The following is a 14016-nucleotide window of genomic DNA, read 5'->3' as shown; positions in this document are numbered from 1 at the left end:
TTTTTGGTAAACTTAATGGCTGCTGTTTATATAGCAAATATTGCTCTCAAACACTGCTGTTTAAAGTTAATTTCTGGCATATATTCAGTATATTGATATTGATGTATTATTATTTAGCCATTGAACTGCACTTCACCTGCCGCATGGTCCGTAACGTTCTAAAGTGTACTTTTATATATAGGCGAAGACTATATTGTAAATCCTTTACTTATTTATAATAATATTTTAAGAAACGACAGCTTGGCGAGACATCTTATTTTGCTATACCTACTTGGCATCCTAAAATGACGTCACTCCTCAGCCTATAACCCCCCTTAAAATTGCAGTTTAATTTTTTTAAACATTGATTTCTTTCTTAAATTAGAAAACGAGCCGACCCGCAGGGTATCATATGCTGCTATTTAGTTGTTTTATTTTCTACTTTTCAGTAATTAATAATTGTGAATTCGATAGTATTTGCTTTAAAACACTATCAGTAGGCCGTTAAGGACGATACCCCCCCCCCCCTCCCCCCCAAACCCCTTCCCTACACCATACCCCTGTGAAAGCAGCCTCCTCTTTGTTACCTCCCCTAAGGTTAAAATAGTTTCAAACTAAATTATAGCTGTTACTAAACCCGGCTCTACGATTGTAAACATTTAGCGTGAACCACAGCTCACCAGACCATGTGGGGGTGGGGGTGGTATGGATATGCTTGGTGTTTTCTATGGTCTCCATGAAGAGAATTATATATATAGATACTGACTGAGCTCAGTCAACATATTTGTATAGTAATCAATTTCTATTACAAGTTATTACAGAATCATTTTCTAAAATGTTAAATAATGGCTAAAATTTAGTTTCTACTTTCTAACTATTCTTCTTTTAAATGTAAAAGTGTGTCATCACACTATTTGAACCTTCTCCCCCTTAACACTCAAAATTACTAACCCCCCCCCCCCCCCCTTTATGCTAGGCTGTTTGAAACATTTTGCAATGTCAGGGCCTGGCTGGGACGGCTAGTATATATATATATATATATATATATATATATATATATATATATATATATATATATATATATATATATATAATCCTAAACAAATATCATACTATATATATATATATATATATATATATATATATATATATATATATATTTTATATATATATATATATATATATATATATATATATATATATATATATATATATATATATATATATATATATATATATAAAGAGAGAGAGAGAGAGAGAGAGTGAGAGAGAGAGAGAGAGATAGACTAAAGTTATATATGTCTATAAGCCCTATATTTAAATTTACATATATATAATATCTGTATCTATCTATTTATATAGAAATATATATATAATATATATTTATATAATTAATAGGGTAAATAAGGGAACTAAGATCTGATCAGCACCCCATCCCCACAAAATCCCCAATAAAACTACTAATCTACTTTTGAGGTAACAACCACTGCTGTTCTTTGATAACAGAGAAGCAGAGGCTTCATTTTATATAATTTATGACCCAATTGGCTCAGCAGGGAGAAGATGAGACAGGAATAAATCCCACTGATCTTTCCCTTAAATTTCTCTATAAAACCATTTTGTGAGTTAAAACATATAGTTGTTATGACCATCTAAACCCTTATTTAACTTACTTTAACCTATTGAAGTTGATAAGAATGTTATTTTTCAGTACATTTATCCAGAAATTTCCTCCATACTTTTGCATATGTTTTCTAAAACAGTACACGTACAAGATGTATGAGAAAAACCTGACATGTCATTTTCCTGCTTTGGACTTGAAATTTATGGCATAGAGTATGAGTCTAAGTACTTTTTCTACATAAAAATCATGAAGTAAAAGAAAAAAATATTGAGTTACCAGATACTTTTATATTTTTTTACTTAAAAGGTGGGGGTGGGGGGGGAGGGCATGGACTTTGGTCACATGGTTGTTATGTCACCTATAGGGTTATAGGCCTATATATATATATATATATATATATATATATATATATATATATATATATATATATATATATATATATATATATATATATATATATATATATATATATATGTATATATATATATGTATATATGTATGTATATGTTACGGTCGAAGCGCGGATTGGCCGGCTCTCTTGGCCAAAGCCCGAAGAACTTAGCACTAAGATCGTATTTCGTACATTGGCCGGCCAATGCGCGCACTGGCCGGGATGTCCTGGCCAATGTTCTATCTAGACTAAGTTGTGATCGCGTTTTCATTATTCTGGGTGCGGTTTCATTGTGAGTAACGTCAGTGGCGTAGCGAGGTCGGGTGTCACCCGGTGCGGCACTTAATGGTGTCACCCCCCCCCCCAGAGGCATAGAGACCCTTCCCAGGGACAAACTTTCAAATTTTCGATTTGCACCCCCCCTCAAACTTTCGATTTGCACCCCCCCTCAAACTTTCGATTTGCACCCCCCCCCTTCAAACTTTCGATTTGCACCCCCCCCCTCGAGTTTTCGATTTGCACCCCCCCCCCCCTCAAACTTTCGATTTGCACCCCCCCCTCGAGTTTTTCTCTATATATTTTGCTATTTTTTGCCTTGGTGTCACCCCCCTAAATGGTGTCACCCGGTGCGGTCCGCACCCCCCGCCCCCCCCCCCTCGCTACGCCCCTGAGTAACGTATTGTTTAGCCCTTGTTTGTATAGCATTCTATATGCAAGGCGACATGAATCAAAAGGGCCGTCAGACCATAAGACCGACATAGCAGATGGCTGACAAAAAAAAAAAATGTAAATACATGTTAGTTTCCATATATGGCTTACAACTGTATGTGACAGCATTCTCCATGATGACAATCATTAAAGAACAAAATCAAAGACAGTCGGCGTCACCGACCACGTGCAAAAAGACGGAACGTTCAAAAGACTTTGCCGCGTTCCTTGTAAGTTGAACAATAGTGTCCAAACGACTTGAGATGGCGTGGGCGTCAGAAACCATACTTCCCCAACAAAAGGGGACTACAAAATAAAGCAGACCCATCACCGCGCCTTGACTGGACTGCATGATAAATACCGACAGAATTGCATTCTTGTGGATCCTGTGGCAACGATGTCCATGCTATGTGTGGAATACCCAATGAAGCAGACGAAGGGTACGGAGGAAATATTGCCTGCAGATTATGTCACAACTAACAAGACATCATGGAACACAGCTCAGCAGCTCATACTAGCTTGCAAACTCAATGTGCTAAGATGCTTAAAACATCAAATCCAAAATTAAAAGATGCTGAAGTGGGTAACAATGTACGCATCCGTATAACAGATGTTGACAGAGGTCACGGTGATCCCCGAAGCGTGATTGCAGTTGTCATGAGCGTCGAGGGCGGTTTCTACAAATTAGGAACGGAACATGGTGTTCTAAAACAACTGTATGCTATAAGTGACTAAAACAACTGTATGCTATAAGTGAGTTTTCAATTCTTCACGAAAAACTGCTCTTATTGTCGTCAGTTGGCACTGAGGAAAAATCACTACGAACCATCGCATCTTCACAATCATTGACTGGGGGCCAAGGCTACACTCGCTGCAATTGCACAACCAAGTGCACAACAAATCGCTGCAAGTGTGAAAATAACAAGCTACTATGTAATTCTAAATGCCATAAAAATTCAACTTGTTGTAACAAATGATAATATTGATTGATTGAGACTATATTACAATAAAAAATTTGAATGTTTCTGTCATTTACTTTAACTTTAATTAGTAATCAATAAAAACTTAATTTCATGATCCTTACGGCATGAAAAAAAAACAAAAATCTGCTCATGATCTTCTAATTCGGACTGTGGCCGGTGGTCCCTAGCCAGATGATCTTCTAATTAAGACTTTGGTTGGTCCACGATGGCCAGTCTGCGGATTGGCTGGCCAAAGCCCGAAATCAAGCAAAGTTTCGGACTTTGACCGACCTATGGGAGGCGATATTGGCCAATGCGCGCATTGGCCGACTTCGGGCTTTGACCGTAACATATATAAATATAAAACATACAATTATGATAAAATTTAAAACAAATTTGAGATTAAATACATATTTAATTATAACATGATTCAAGATTCTTTTGGATCATTTACGTAATGTTGAATAAAACAAATATTTTTGTTTACAGGTTATATTTAAAGGGAATCCTATCTTAGGAAATCTACTTATTTGATTAAGATCGATATACCTTTGATGACAAACCATTAAAGAAAAAATAGTATTGAATTTACTGTAAGTATTACATTGTTTTTCTTCATAAGATAATTTACTGTGTAAAACACTTTAATAGGCATAGCAAAAGACTCTCCAGCAATGACTTAATTCTGCAATATTTGTGGATTTATTGAAATTGGTTTGTGGGCCAAATGAATTATCAACAAACGTTTGCTTACTTAATACTTATTACTTTATCAAAATGTCTGATTTATCAGCTTTAATTTAATTCACAATGTCTTTCTGTCCATTATGTTTGTAACAAATTGTATAACTCATTGTTGACACCATTTAACCTATCCAAAAACAAAGCGAATATCTAATTTTAAAATCTAATTGGACATTAAATTAGTTATTAAAATTAATTAAAATATTACTAAATTCAATAGTAAATGGTGGCTAACAGAATTAAATTTTACGCTAAAGAGAGCTAACCATGGACGTTACCATTTACCATTTAGAAAAGAAAATAATTAGTCAACAGTACGTTTGGTGTATAAAATAAATAAAAGGCAGCATTTAAAATATGTTTTACCTGCCACAAACACAAACCCAACTACAAACCAAACACAAAGCAAACGCAAATACAAAAAGTAACAAACGCAAACTTAGTTGCAAACAATAACTCAAAATAATGCAAAAACGCGAACATAAACACAACCTTAAATGCAGACTTAAATGCCAAGTTCTCACAAATGGGAGCCCGGTGCGTTGAATCTTTCTTTCTCTCTTCTCTCTCTCTCTCTCTCTCTCTCTCTCTCTCTCTCTCTCTCTCTGTGTATTTATGTGAATACGATAACTTGAGTACCGTTATAGCTAGGTTGATGACATTTCATATATAAATATATCAAATTTGTAGTTGTGTATCAACTTCAGCTATTTCCTGTATCTAGGGTTGCCAGGTGTCCAGTTTTGAACTGGACAGTCCAGTATTTGAGCAGACTGTCCAGGATAAAATAAATATAAATACTGGACAAGTATATGTTTTACCCCTTTTCTTCTGCTTTGCGGCATACCTGAGAAGGGAAGGATGGAAAGGTGTCCAGTATTTTCGGAAAAGGTATCTGGCAACCCTACCTGTATCCGGAAGTGGAATTTATGGGAAAACTCCATTTTAGCGTATTTTATTTCTCCGTTGCTTGTTTACCTCCAGCTGAGCGTATTTTATTATAATAACCGAAACACACCAAAACATTAGGTAAACACGATTTATTTATTTGTATTGTATTTTTGTTTTAACAAATGAATAAAAATGAATAAAAAAAACCAAAGAGACTGACTTTGTTATAGATTTTGATAATTAACTTTTCTCAAAACTTGAGAAAAATCCAATTTTAGAATATTGAATGTGCTAGATCTATGTTCGTGTGTCAGTTAGAATTTTCATGGCAATAGGTGAAGTACGTAATCACAATGTGACAATTGCAAGGCGGTTAAGTTTGTATTGTTACAAGTATATCCAGAGGCGTAGCGACCCTTCCCGGCGCCCGGGGACAAACTTTAAATTTCGCGCCCCCCCCCCTCGAGATCAACCTTTCAATTTTCGATTTGCTACCCCCCCCCCCCCCACCAAACTTTCGATTTGCACCCCCCCCCGCATATATTTTATATATATAAAGCAAAAATGCAGCTAAAATGAGATTTTAATTTGTTTTTCCAACCCGTTTGGCGCCCCCTAAGGTCGGCGCCCGGGGACATATGTACCCCCCTGCCCCCCCCCCCCCCCCTTCGCTACGCCTCTGAGTATATCCCAGGCATGATACTAAAAATAAACATTTATGAACTTGCAATGACCCCAAAACTGAGGCCAACACAATTTAAAACAGCTATTGCCCGAGCTATGACGTATGCTGATAATTAAAGTCAATGTGAACTCACGGTGAACCCTCGACCGTGTAAGGATTTTTCTCCCGCTGACGATCACACGATATTTAATTGGAACAGTTCTAATGCTTTTTAAATGTTTATTTTTTTTACATTTTCTAATTAAAAATCACTTTCATAACAAATAAGTAGATCTAGTGTTTTCCTAACGTTTTTGTGTGTTTCGGTTGTGTTTATAATAAAATACGCTCAGCTGGAGGTGAACGTGAAGCGGGGGAATACGCTAAAATGGAGTTTTACCGAATTTATTATACTTTTAGTTTTTTAAAAGCCTATTACCTGAGTACTGTTTCTGATAGATAATCGAAATTTCACATCTAGTTTAAAAATCTAATTTTCTGCCTTCTTTCAAATATTGAGTAATTTCCGTTACACGGAAGTAGTATTTTATAATTTTGGTGATTTCTAAAAAAACCGCATTTAAAGTACTAATATTCCGCACTATTATATGCACACTGTTTGCTGTTTACTTTGTGCGCAATTTTCAACCGAAATTGAATATTTTATAACATTTGTGTAATAAGTACAAAACTACATCCGGTTTCATTAAGGCTAGAAATAGTCAAAGAAATATTAATTAGTAATATTATAGTAATTTGGCAAACACTTTTATTTTTAATTTGGATTAGTAGAGTCAGTGTGTTGAGGTGATTGGGGAATGTTATTTTATTAAATACTAGCGTACCTGACCCTGCGCGTTGCCGCGGGAATAGATATAAAGTCCGACGAATATATAAGGGTTTCATCCATGCGTTACTAATCCTATATTCTTAAACTCGTGACCTTGTTTTCTCAAAGTGAGTTATTTAAAATGTAAACAATGCCTGCGTTTGGATGATAAATATCGGGACACAGGTTTACCTAAAATCGTGAGTGTACACCGAAATAATGTGGTAGAACACACTTCGGTGACCGCCCATGTGTCAGGGACGTAGAGTGGCGCTCTCAGGAGCCCCCCCCCCCCCCCCACACACCTATTACACTACCGCGTACGGCCCCTGGCTCCCTAAAACTAACAGGCGCCATCGTGCCAAATAGCATCCTGTTAACACGCTCTCAGGAGCCCCCCCCCCCCCCCACACACCTATTACACTACCGCGTACGGCCCCTGGCTCCCTAAAACTAACAGGCGCCATCGTGCCAAATAGCATCCTGTTAACACGCTCTCAGGAGCCCCCCCCCCCCCCCCCACACACACACCTATTACACTACCGCGTACGGCCCCTGGCTCCCTAAAACTAACAGGCGCCATCGTGCCAAATAGCATCCTGTTAACAATGATGCAGATTGCGTCATTCGCTAAAGTGACACAAATGAACAGGAGTTTTTCTTTGACACTTAAATGAGGTAGAACTACGGTGACAGCCCATGTGTCAGGGACGTAGAGTGGCGCTCTCAGGAACCCCCGTAAATAGAGAAAAATCGCACCATCCCGTGGCGCCGCCCTTGCGAAATTAATTTTTTTTTTACATAACACTTGCCCATAGTGTCCTTATCAACTCCCCCAAAGTCTCATGGCTATCGGATGAACAGTATCAAACCAAAATCGACTTTTATTTTTATATACCGTACAAATAGAAAAATTGCAACCTCCCGTGGCGCCGCCCTTGCGAAATTAAAAAAAAAATATTTTTTTACAGAACCCTTCCCTAGAGTGTTATAATGAACTCCCCAAAGTCTCATGGCTATCGGATGAACAGTGTCAAAACCAAAATCGACTTTTTTTTTATATACCGTACATAGAGAAAAATCGCACCCTCCCGTGGCGCCGCCCTTGCGAAATTACGTTCGGTTTAGTGAGTTCAATAGACTATGGATAAGTAGTAAGTAGTATCAAGCGATCTGGCGCTACGGGCTATACTGTGAGCATTTTGCGTTTATGTTTGCATTAATGTTTATGTTCTGCGTTATTATTTGTGTTTGCATTTGTGTTTGAGTTCGTTTTGCGATTGTGTTTACTTTTGTGAATGCTTTACTGTTTGCGTTTTTGTTTATGTTTACATTTGTTTTTGCGTTTGCTTTGTGTTTTAGTTTTGTTTAGGTTTGTGTTTCCGGTTGTGTTTATGTTATAGTTTGCGTTGGTGTTATGTTTGTTTTTGTGTTTGTGTTTAGGTTTTTGTTGGTTGTGATAAATGTTAAGTTTAAACTTAGTGTTGGGTTTAGGGTTATGCGTTCTTTTGTCAAACGTCTATGCTTGGTATATGCTGCTTAATAAACACACAAGTAATGGTCCTTTACAGATAGGTTTTTCAAAGAGGACGGCAAATAGTTATTTAAAGAGTAGTGTGCTAATTTTATATATGAGATAAACGGCCCGTTGAAGGAAAATACAACGGGTGCTAGTTTGATGGTGTTGTTTTTGTCTCTGAACCGAACCGAAACCAAAATTACCACATTATCTCCAAATTTAACCGGAAACGAAACATTTCTTTGAAAACGGATTTTTATCCATAATCGGCATTTTAACTGGATTTAACTATGATGTACACGTTGTTTCCGCAGAATGATACTAAATATGGTCGTAGTCATATCCCTAAACCAGGGGTTCCCAACCTTTTTTTACTCTAGAGCACATTCTAAAATATCGGTAGGGTGGCGGGCACCACCTATTTTAAATCGACAAACTCCTTCCAGAGGCGTCGCGACCCTTCCCGTCACCCGGAGACAAAACTTTCGATTTGCACCCCCCCCCCCTCAAATTTTCGATTTGTACCCCCCCCCCCCCCCCTCAAACTTTTGATTTCCATCCCGTTCAACCTTTCAATAATCTTTATGAAAAAAATTCTGTCTCTGTCGAATAGTGAGAGGCGGGCACATACGAATCGTTCGGCGGGCGCCATGGCGCCCGCGGGCACGGGGTTGGGAATCCCTGCCCTAAACCTTACACATCAGCTCAAACTTGACAAAAATCGCATTAAGAGTTGCTTTCAGGGGTTATGGGGTTGTGTGTGTGTGTGGGGGGGGGGGGTGGGGGGGGGGGGCAGAGCCTCCCCTCCCTCACCTTCGAAACACGTCTACCGTCTCCTATTACTAAGTAGAATTTATATAGAAAATATACTTTTACCAGTGTCCGCCCGCTACACCTGACAATTTCAAGTACCTACCTTTGGGGAGAAAAAAGTCTGAAAGAAACATTGGTCACATTTGTAGATCATACAGACTACAGGTAGAAGCTATTTCTATAACCTAGACCCGTTTCCTACTTTCGGCCGATAAACCTCACTAACGCGGACATTATTTCTTTCAGACTTTTTTTTCCGGGTATGTGACACTTGAAGTTTTGCAGGGGCGAATAAAATCCCTCGGAGTGGGGTAGGTCGACACTGGTAAAAGTATATTTTTTCTATATAAATTATATTTCGTTTCTTAGGGGGAGGGGGGTGGTATACGTTCTACCGGTGGGGGGGGGTGCTTAGCCCCTACCCAAAGAGATTCTTGAAAGAAACTCTGCACGCAAACCACTTTTAAAATTAGACAAATAAATGAGTTGGTAATGTTAGTGTCTTTATTATCAACTATCGATGACGTCATTATTATTGTGTATTTTTTGGGTATTTTTTGGGGAATGGCTTTTTAATTGTATGTTTACTCGAGAAACAATTACGTCATCTTATTGTGTGTACTTTTCCGGCTTTAGAGTATTTCCTACTATATGTTCCATGTGACGTCACGTTTCGTTTTCCGTATGACTGAGTGTTTTTACTTTGCTTGTGTTTTCTCCATTATAAAAGCGGTCCCAACAGATAGAGTGACAGAACAGCGAAACTATTATTATAGATTTAACCAAAATCATTCATTTTCTACTTTTTAGTGCATTATTAAATAAAAGCTTGTTATTAAATGGTTTTTTTAATGATTTTTTTTTTACATTTAGTTTAATAATTTATATATTTATTATTCATTTGCAGTTCGTGCTACTACATAAAAGCTTGTTATTAAAACGTTTTTATGTATTTTCTTAAAAACTTCACCTGTCTCTTGTCTGTCTGTCGTGCTTGCTTCGTCCGTCATGGAAAGAAATTGGGAACTGAAATTTCGATCACTTCTAATCTAACTGACCGATTTGTTTTTAAACTTGGCACGTGGGCCAGAAACCGTTGACAATGCAATCTGAATTCAAATTTGACTTTGTAACACTCACTCAGTGGGGATGCTTTTTACCCACTGAGGTGTTGTGGTTAAAAGGGCTGACCCTGAGATTTAGGACACACTAAAACGACGCTGTTGTCAACTACTGGCTTTTTTGGCATTACATTAAGCCATAAACGGCGATGTAGAACAACAGAAGTAAACAGTGTAGAAAACAGTAGACGACGACTTATAGATGATTAATGAATTGTAGCCCTTTATTAGGTCTACATTGTCATGATCTACCTCTAGGTACCGTCACCCTCCGTGTCCACAGACAGCAGCCTTGGGTCTGACTGACACATGACATGGGACATAGGTAAAATCGCTCACCGAAGAGCATGCCAAAAAACTATACATCAACAGCTGCGGTCCAACAGGGGCCGCAACCCAATGAATTACAACTTTATTCTTATCCTCCCTTGGCTGGTAACCATATGTGTTACAACTTAATTGGATGCCTAATAAGTTTTTAATTAATTCATTAAAATTTTATAAATTATTAAGGGTATCCTACTATTTACCGCAGTATTATACGCTCTATCTATCTATCTATCTATCTATCTGTCTGTCTGTCTGTCTGTCTGTCTGTCTGTCTGTCTGTCTGTCTGTCTGTCTGTCTGTCTGTCTGTCTGCCTGTCTGTCTCTCTGTCTGTCTGTCTCTCTGTCTGTCTGTCTGTCTGTCTGTCTGTCCGTCCGTCCGTCCGTCCGTCTGTCTGTCTGTCTATCTATCTATATCTATCTATATCTATCTATTACTAAAACTCAAGTTTGTTTACACGTTTAAATTTTTTTTTTTTTGTCCGCTTGGCTACAGGAGAGAATCTGCACTATGTGTAGAGCTGTAAAATAGTATGTACGTAGAGGACAATTTTCGTTTCAGACAGACTGTTAATTAATTAATTGATTTATTCATTGGTAGATTAACCACATTAATTATAAATGTTTAAAACAATGACTTTACTTAGAGTGAATAGTGACGTCACGTGATTTATTTAATTTTTAAAACAACAATGGCGTTTCCATCGAAGATTGTGTTACCCATTCAGATCTTTAACGCGTTAAAAGCTAATTTTCTATCTGCTATAACTGTGCTATTTTTATTACGTTTCAACATTATCAATGTTTTAACAGTTCTTTTTATTTTATTATACAATACATTTCTCTAGATCTGCAGATCAGCTGTTGAAGAAAGAAAAAGTTATGAATCTAGATCTTGATCTAGGTCAGGGGTCGGCAACCTGCGGCTCGCGAGCCGCATGCGGCTCTTTTGATATCAAGATGCGGCTCTCCAGCTCCTTGAATAAATACTAATAATCTTAATAAAAAAATAAAATATTTGAAATAAAAAAAATGTTAGTGGCTCTTTAAAACCAGGGAAATTTTGAAAATTGTAACTTTTGGCTCTTCCGCTTCTAAAGGTTGCCGACCCCTGATCTAGGTCACTAAACTTAACGTAAATTTTAGATCTAGACTTAATGTAAATTCTACATCTAGAATCTATTTCAGGCCTTAATTATTTTATATAAATCTTTGTTTAGCTTCAATGATCATCTACTTCGAGAATGCATGGGATTTATCTTTTCTAGGTTCTAGATCTAGAATCTGTGGGATTTTTCTCAATATACGGGTCGACGCAATTTATCCCGGTGCCATAAAACTTTAGGGAGTTGATGAATACTTCCGAGAAGGTTTTTGGATGGGTGGGTGGTGAGGGCGGGGAAATTTAATTTTGCATGGGCGGCCCCCCAGCAGGATGCGATTTGGCGCCCTGGTCTTTCCCGTGAGCGATATGGTGACTACGTTCGGTCTAAACAGTGTGATAGATAATGGATAGGATGGGGCGTTACAAGCGCTCACTAAATTGAATCAGGTGTGTCCTCTGGCGCCCTGGTTAGGCTGCAAATAAAAATGTCTGTTTCGGCCCCCAAAGGCTCACACGGGCCGCTGATTACCATGTAATACGTTTTATTTTAATAATCGGAAAAATTAACCAAGGTTAGATTATTAACTTGGATGTTTCTTTTTGTCCGTAAAAAAATCCAAACAGTTTCGTCACTTTGCGCATGATGCAATTGGCATCTATTTTTAGACAGTCCAATCAGAAATTGAGATCAAGAATCTAATAATAGACCATTAGTAAAGCTAACATATTGCATCAGTCACACTCATTGGCGTAGCGAGGTCGGGTGTCAACCGGTGCGGCACTTAATGGTGTCACCCCCCCCCCCCCCCCAGAGGCGTAGCGACCCTTCCTGGGGACAAACTTTCACATTTTCGATTTGCACCCCCCCCCCCTCGAACTTTCGATTTGCACCCCCTCAAGTTTTTCTCTATATATTTTGCTATTTTTTGCCTTGGTGTCACCCCCCTAAATGGTGTCGCCCGTTGCGATCCGCACCCCCCACCCCTCGCTACGCCTCTGGTCACACTGATGTTTAAAACACGTCAAATATTTTTTTTACGTGTTAAAGAAAAAATGCTAATCATTTGTTTCACTTTAGCGAATGACGAAATTTGCATCATTGTTAACAGGATGCTATTTGGCACTCTGGGTTATCCTATGAGCACTGTTTTATGTAGCCAGGGGCCGTACGCTGCGCCTATGCGATAGTGTAATCGGGGGGGGGGGGGTGGCTCCTGAGAACGCCCTTCTACGTCCATGACCAGTGTCCCATTGATTATGATCCAAGCGCAGGCATTGTTTACATTTACATAACTCACTTTTAGAAAACAAGGTCACGCGTCTAAGAATATAGGATTGGTAACGCATGGATGAAACCTACCTCTATATTTCGATGGACTTTCTTCTATTCCAGCGGCAACGCACGGGGACGGGTACGCTAGTATAAAATAAAAGATTGTTATTAAAAAGTTTTTAATGCATTTTTGTTACAAGTTTTTATCCTAACTTGCTTCCTCGTAATGTCTCAATCGAAAATTGCTAGCGAAATTTCGACCTGATATAACCGAATAATTTATCTGAAACTTGGCACGATGACACTACAGTCTGACATTAAATTTGACTTAATTGGATACTTAACTTCTTTATAAAGAAGTACTTAAAATTTTCTACATAAAGTACTACTTACCGCACCGTTATACGCACATTGTTCCTATTCATTTGGTACGCAATTTATTTTTAGTCATGCAACTCTATTGCATTAAAATTATAAAAGTACTGGAAAAAATCAATTAAACGTTTTATAAGACGCTTTTAGATTTTATTAAATTATGCTCTAAAATGGTTTTCTTTAAATATTTAATGATGAACTGCCATTTAAATAACTTTAAAAAAAATAACAACAAAACGTGGGTTTCTATATTTTATACTGAATACCGTTACTAATATTTAGTTCATCATTTTATCATTAGTATATGTTTTTTTTTTTAAAATCCTTTTCTCATTTCTAGTGCACCATTACATAAAAGCTTATTATTTAAACTTTTAAATTTATTTTTGTGTTTTTTGTGTGTGAAATATTTTAGTTGTGTTTTATGTCATTTTATTTCTATCATGTTTCATGTTGTGTCATGCTGTGCTTTGCTGTAATATGTGTCATGTTCCAATGTTATTGAGTTGTGCAACTGTGCTGTGCTGTTGATTTGTTTTTTACTCTATATATTATAACATTGAACATTGAGTAGAGTTAAGTAATTTTTTAACCTTTCTGGGGAAAAAAAACCTTACCTAAATACTTAAAAACCACCCAAACATACTAAACTCCGGCAAATATAGCTACTAAAACTTATGCTGTAAGTTCT

General features: G+C 37.6%; 1 protein-coding gene across 3 annotated transcripts in view; it reads left to right on the top strand.

Moving 5' to 3' along the window:
- Positions 1–1740: 1740 nt before the first annotated feature.
- LOC131942632 (endothelin-converting enzyme homolog) overlaps positions 1741–14016 on the top strand; it is a 50397-nt gene continuing 38121 nt past the window's right edge. For 2 of the 3 annotated variants that reach the window (XM_059302522.1, XM_059302517.1), the window contains exons 1-2: positions 1741–1815; positions 4154–4257. The gene's annotated coding sequence lies outside the window, so the exon portion shown is untranslated. Of the gene's footprint in view, positions 1816–4153; positions 4258–9427; positions 9450–14016 lie in introns of those variants that run through there. The other variant, XM_059302524.1, reaches the window with a different exon arrangement.

Source organism: Physella acuta, unplaced genomic scaffold (assembly GCF_028476545.2).
Source record: "Physella acuta isolate Inbredline_101_S28 unplaced genomic scaffold, ASM2847654v3 ptg000416l, whole genome shotgun sequence".
NCBI lineage: Eukaryota > Metazoa > Mollusca > Gastropoda > Physidae > Physella > Physella acuta.
The sequence above is the reverse complement of the archived record's forward strand: the minus strand, read 5'-3'. Positions and strand labels throughout refer to the sequence as shown.